We start from the raw sequence: 7,349 nt of genomic DNA, 5'->3' as shown, positions 1-7,349 counted from the left end.
CGAGTTAGTAAGTTTCAGAGGGGTATGTATTGGTCGATCAACGAAAAACATCGCTGAATATAGCGCGTTGATAGAACTTCTCTCTGATGCCATCACACATGGTATACGCCGACTGATTGTTAGGCTAGACTCACAACTCATCACACTACAACTCACTGGTATCTACTTTGTCCGAAATCCAACTATTTATCGCATGTTCCTAAGGGTCAAGATTTTGGAAAGACAATTTTATTTTATTCAATATCAACATATTTCCAGAAAATTAAACACATTAACTGACTCATTGGCAAATGATGTGTTAGATAGACATTTGCAACATTTATAAAAAGAAGCATACCATCAATGTTTGCATTTGGATCATGTAACTTAACCAAAATAAAACTCTGAAAATCAAAAATATATATAACTGTTTATGGTTTACACATAATGTTCTGTAACCAAGACAAAATTGGTCAAATGGCCAAAAACTCAAAATGCTAGGGGGCACCCTAGTCTAATGATGCTCGTGATAGCAAGTCACAACCTGTGCGATCATGCGTAAGAGACGAGTCCATTGTCTTGGCACACCAATAGTATGCCGCTGCAACCTCAAGGGTAGCTCGTCAGTCCTCACGTCTGGAATACCAAGAGTGAGGCTCTCAACCTGCTCCTGTAATGCTGTGAGAGTCTCGTCCACATCGAGGTCGCGAAGGATAGCTCGTCTAACAGCCTCTCTTGCTGGAGCGGCAGCTGGCACTCTCAGGCGTGCTACTAGCCGAACAGGACCAACATCTGCATGAACACATGAGTTTGATAAAAGTCTTTATAGAATAAAGCACAAGGACATTATAAATGAAAAACGATAGACAGGAATATGGTCAAAGAATTTACCAATGGCGCCCAACTATTCGCCATCCGACAGTACTAAATCTGGATCACCCTGGAAGTCCATGCCAGCATATGGATACTCAGAATAAACCATATCCTGACGATCAAACCACTTGAAGAAGGTATCAAAAAATTAAATCTGAGACTGACCAGCATTCCTAGACATATGGTCAACCCATCTCTGCATACGTGGTTCAGTAGTTGAAGTTAAATCGAGTGCAATATAATGCGGCTGCATTAGTGGTATCTTCTCCAAGGCAAAGGCGGTCAAAATAGAACCATACCCAAAGTTCTTCAACCTCCCGCTCTTTACCTTGGTTAACTATTCTTTCATCACAAGAAGTACTGCGTCGCACTAGTTGAACACCTTCGGTTGGAGGCATTCCAAGGCATACTTCATATAAGATCGATTGGCTACATGAAGAGCCGCATCACCAGCCATCCTACCAAAAGTAAACAGAATAGTCCTGAGGGACTTGTCAGTGACATCACGGATGATGATCTTGCCGTCTTTACTTGGCTGAGATCCCTCTCTGCAATACCGGCGAACATAATCTCTCACAGATTCACCTCCTTGGGCCGAACCTGATAAGGAGATGGGGGCACCCAGCCTCGACAAGCCAATCAAGAAATAGATGTCTACTACAATAAAGGGGATAGATTTTCCCCTGATCTGGAATACCTGGTTGGTAGGATCCCAAGCATCGAGCAAATACTGCAGTAAGTTGATATGTTGTCTCATGCTAAAAATGCGGAAAACTTCAGCAAGCCACAGTTCCGCAGTGCGTTTACTGTAACTGAATCATGAAGGGCAAGCATGTCCTCTTCTTCATGCTCACGTTCTCGCCATGTAATAGTCATCTTACTCCAAAGATCTCTGAAAAACAAACAAGAGAAGAGTTAGATCTTGATTTTGGTAAGAAACAGGCAAAATTTCCATCAAAAACTGTGCATAAAATTCCTTTTTTGCGCCCATCGCACCTACAGTAGTGCTCTGGGTGCGTTGCATGTCAGATGGCCATTGAACAGACCAACATCCAATGCACCTTTCGATACACAGAAGGTGCGCTGAAGGCAGAACAAGTTTTTCAAACCCTAGAGGCTCAGAAAAACCAGGAATCAAACTCAGAATGGAAAATGGAAAGCATGAAATGAAAGAGCTCAAGTTTAGCTCCTACCTGGTCCAGACGGCACCGAGAATGGTCCACAGAATCTCCCGAAATCAGCTGATGAAAATCAAAGGGGGAAAGCACCTCCAAAGCTCCAACAAACCAAAGTTAAAATGAAATGGTAAAATGAGAGGTAAAATCAATTTTCATTACATTTTACGTAGTTCAAAGTAAAATATTGGTGTTCTAACTCATTTTTCAAGCATATATTGTTCATTTCTGACTAGTTTGATGAAGCAATTGAAAATACAGTACAATCTTTGAAAGAACAAAGCTATCTATGGTAAAATAAAAAAGAGACCATTTTATCGAGCAGTGTTAACGCAAGGTTCAAGCTCGTTAAAAAATAAACCCGCATCGAGCAGTTTTAGCACATAGTTCAAGCTCGTTAAAAAATAAACATAAGCCATGAGCAAATGTTTCCCCCCGCGTTTAAGCTCATTAAAAAATGAACTATTCCCCGGTAATAACCATCGTGAATGTAGTACTTCAGCCGTTAAAGCCTTGGTCGTGTTTGCACCGTCACCTCCACTTTTGCATTGGCCGATCATTCACCTCCATTTGATTGTTTACCCATTTTGAGGAACAGCTGCGAAGAGTGATCTCACTAGCCATCCTTGTAACACTGCCGTGATTGGAAAATTCCAAACCTTACCTGGAATCAATTGCTACCCATTTTATCACTCGTTCCTCAAAAGACGAGTCTCCTTTAAGCTCTTTTCAACTGACTCGTAAAATATGAAAAGATTGCCGAGCCATTGGCCTCTCCAGCTCATTAAAGGGACCGGAAGTGCTATCTCTCCTCTAAATTTTAATCTTTTTGGACTTGAGAGATTATTACACAAAAAGATCGAGCGCTTGTTTTATTCGGCTCGTTAAAAGTATCGAAAATTCATCCCTTCTGTATTGTTTTATACTTTTTTGAACTTAAGGGATTAGATGACAAAAAAGCGATTTTGGAGTTTCCTTTACATTCCTTTTCAGACTCTCTAAAATTGAAAAGGACCGAGTTATCTTTGTCGTTAAACTCGTTAAAATTTTAATAGCGACAAACTTGTCTATAGACGAGAACGAGTTTCACTATCGCTAGGCTCGTTAAAACATAGCGATGGGTTTGCCCGAAGGGAAAATTATAGAACAAGCATATGTTATCCTCCTCAAGCTTGATAAAAATAAAGAGGTACTGGTCAGCAATGACTGGGGAAAAATCGGGAAGAAAACTTGAAGAAGCTTTGTCGGTAGCAAGTCGCTCTTGAACATGACACTTTCACTCCGCATCCAAGTCGGGTTGGGTTGTTTCATTCACCGGTCACATCACCATGGTCCCATCATACCATCCACATTTGGGGTTAATGCTATCAATCCATCACGTCAGTGTCGCTTATATGTTCAAGAGAAGTCATTCAGAGAATTCACCTGTGTCTCACCCACTACCATACATTTATACTCCATTCTTTCATGAACGCCACCCTGAACCTTATATCACCAGATCGTTTTCACCTCCATTAAAATCATTTGCTCCATTCCGTGTCATTGATGTGGGATTCATTAAGGCCCTCCTATGACGAATCGCTTCTTGTCGACATCAGCTCATTATCCAAGAAGTCGATCTAGGAACACCCCATTCAGTACTTTGAAGCTTGCATGCCTCAATGGCAAGTTTCTCACTTCCGGCGACAGGTTTACATCAATGGCCTTCGACCGAAAGATTTTTGCGTGGTGTTCGACACCAAGTCCTTTATTCACACCACGTGAATTGTACTGCACTACCTTGAGGGTCATTATCATTATCGGTGATTACTCTCGCGCTTGTTAACAACTTACATCATTGGCTGGTAATCAAGCGATGTCTTTCCATGTTCGACTTCAGAACATTTCTCACATGGATCGACTTGTACTTCGAGTGAAGATCGAACAATATTGAAGACCCCAGATCTAGTTTCATCCATCTGGGCTGCAATATATATTCAGGAAAATAAAGACATCAAATGTACATCATTGCTGCACAGATAATCATCCAATCAAAGGGATGATGGCTCTATCAGAATCATCAGTCTTCACTCAGATGATTGTCTGTCATATGTACATGAAATTGAATTTATAAAGTTGAGCATGGGAATGTCCGCCTCAACTGGATCATGAAAATATTATGAAGATAATGTATTGTATTGTATCTTATTACAGGTCTCCTCCCAGCTTGAAAGAACTTCGGATCCTCATAATAAAGCATTTCACCCGACATCAAAAGATTAACGACCTCATGCTTTAGGGGGCAACTGTTATAGACATTTTTGGGCACTACAACCCCAAGCATGAAATGTCCATAAACCAAGGGCTCCTAAGTCCCTAAAAGTGTTGTTCTAACCCCTAAAGGAACAAGGTCAACAGATTACAGCTTCTCCCAGAAGTTCTCCATGACAAACTGTTCAAAATTGGTCAAAATAGGATCATTTCAGCTGCTCCACTGGTCAAGTGCGTTGCATCTCACCTAAGTACACTGTGTGGGTGTGTTGCATTTCAAAAAGCCCTTTGATGGGGTGCGATGGGTGAGAAATGACAAATGGCAGTGTCATTCCGTGAGGTGGAGAGGCAATGGAAGCTTCCAGAAACTTCTCCTGTGACACTTGCTTCTCTGAATTCGACCAAGGATGAGTAAGAGATCATCAATCTCCAAGTGGAAGAAATAACTATCAGAGGGAAGACACTAATCAAATCATGAGCTGACTCATCTCCATTACAGATATCTATATATGGATCCCTCATCCGAGAGATCCAGAGGCTGGAATTTTGCATATTGTAAGGAATTGTTGTTGGTTTCTTGAGACAAACATCAGATTGTTGGGTGATCTAAGCTTTGTATGAGGTGAAGAGGGGCTTCCTTGCTGAGAGGTTGATGCTGGGTCAGAACAACTGGTTGTAACTCCTCTTGGCTCTTTCTTGTTTATCAATAAAAGCTATTCAAGTTTTCCTCCATGCTCTTGTGTCATTGATATTTGTTGCATTTGTATGGTCAATTTACATCTGATCCTAGATTGTTTATGATTATAGATCCATGTCTTTGTATAGTGCTATGCTACTGTGATCTTACAGGTACTTTGTGAAGCTGGGCGTGCAAGGGAACAAGTAGCGAAAGACTATCAAGGAAGAGAGGAATCAAATCAGGAGATTAGCACAAGTCAGAGGTTGGTCTTTCTGTTCCTCTCTATCTATAATTCATAAAGGAAAAGAAAAAGTAGCTTTACTCTGTTTCTTTCTAAGGAAGTTGTCACACCTTAGTGGGATAGAGCAGTTCTATATAGAAACTTTTCCCTGTAACAGATAGTGTTGGTTGGCAAGGTCATAATTTCAATGAAGTTGTAATTTTAATCCCCTAAAGAAGGGGATGATACTAGTAGCAACACTTTTTGTTTTCAAGGGTCAATTTTATGATTTTTGTTTGCAACTTTATGGAGATTTAAGGCCATGATGAAAAACGACTATAATTCTCACCTTGAAAAAATAAAGAAGAAAATGATTTTAGGAGCACCACTTTTTGATTCAAGGAATGATTTTCATGCTTTTGACTAAAAAATATGGGTGTTTAAGGATATAGTTCTCGTTTTGAGGTCACAATTCTTGTCAAGTTGGTAATTAAGTTTTGTATGTATCTTGCACTTGAAATGATGGGTTAAGATTGCATGAACATTTTGTAACAACCGTGGTTAAAAATCCATGTAAACATATATAAGACCACGGTCATGGGACATGTTGTTCCTTAAGAAACCAATTTCCTGGTTGTAGGGAAATTGTGCTTAAGACATTAATAAAGATTATTTATTGTCACTTATTGTTTATTATATTTCCAAATGAAGGACTTAGAAAACTTGGCCTTAGACTCTTAATACATGTATGATCAGAAATTCTCAGAATGCCATTTGCTGCTAAATATAAATGATGAATGAGGAAAGTTTGAAAGGGAAGTTAATGACAATATGCTGATCTCTCACAGGAACTATTATCCGTAACTTAGAGGAATTATGATCACGAGGAATAAATCATAGACAATATGCTGGTCTCTCACAGAAACTATTATCTATAACTTAGAAAAGAAATGAAGACTTTAAGTATAGGAGCGCTCTTTAAGGGATTTAACCCTGCAACTTCATTACTACACTTAAAAAGAAGAAAACATTGCATGACACATGATAGTGAAACTTACAAATTATATGTAACAACTCCTGGAAAATTTTGGTTATTTTATCAACCAATGATGTTATCAGAAATGCAGTGACCTCGTTCTCCAAAATTCCAACCCCATCTTAGTAAAATTTCCCCTTTTTATACATTGCAAAAGAATTGTTGATCTCTACAACTGTCCAAATTATTCAACTATTTCTTTAAATATATGAATTAAAACTCTTACAAAACTTTTACAGAGGTTTAATGACACCTCAAAGAACATAAAACAAAAACAACTGAACAATGACAATAACTGCTGCCCTTTGACTCTGCTAATCTGCTACCGCTCTGACTATGTCTCAATAGTAATTAATCTGCCTTAATCATACAAATTGTGTTTAACTTGCGCATAACCTAGCTTACACATGTATTGGGCGCATTCCAATTGGCTAGAACAACAAGAAATTTGACCAACCGCCCTCTTCTTTAAATATGGCTTTAACACTGATTTTCTTGTTTACACAGCAAAATCAACACAAAACAGATAAACGGAACTAAAAATACATTAACCCAATTTTATAACTCCATCGGATCTAGAGTTTCATCGCAATCAACAATCGACCCTTATCTTTATGCAGCTTTAAGCTGCATAACCATGGCAACATAGGACTTAGGCATATATGCCCTTTATAACAAAAATATGCCATAATCGTGATTTTCCACTTTTAAAATAGTCCGCACAATACCCTTTATCGCAATCAGCAATTGACGCTTCCATATATATATGCATAACAGGTGGACCCGACGAGCCTTTAAATATAATGTATATATTTCGGGTCTGGCCTACAATCGCAAATCACAATCGGCTTAGTCACATACACATGCAGCAAGTGCTATGCGATATTGTGGACCCGACTGAGCTTGTAACATAGCATACATATGGTTTCAGGTCCATCCACCCATATCGCAATCACAGTGGTTTCATTTGCCATCACCCATAATGCGGACCCATCAATTTTAAAATGCAGCCTATAATATTTCGGGTCCGGTGTTAATATTTAACACTTGTTCCTTAATAAAACCCACTAATTTCTTCATTCCCTTTGTATTTCGATTTCTAATAAGGATATGTTTGCACTTATATATATATATATA

This window comes from Pinus tabuliformis, chromosome 3_2 (genome assembly GCF_031772625.1).
Source record: "Pinus tabuliformis cultivar Carrire ecotype Pingquan chromosome 3_2, CPIR1, whole genome shotgun sequence".
Classification (NCBI taxonomy): Eukaryota; Viridiplantae; Streptophyta; class Pinopsida; order Pinales; family Pinaceae; genus Pinus; species Pinus tabuliformis.
This window is presented reverse-complemented; position numbering follows the sequence as displayed.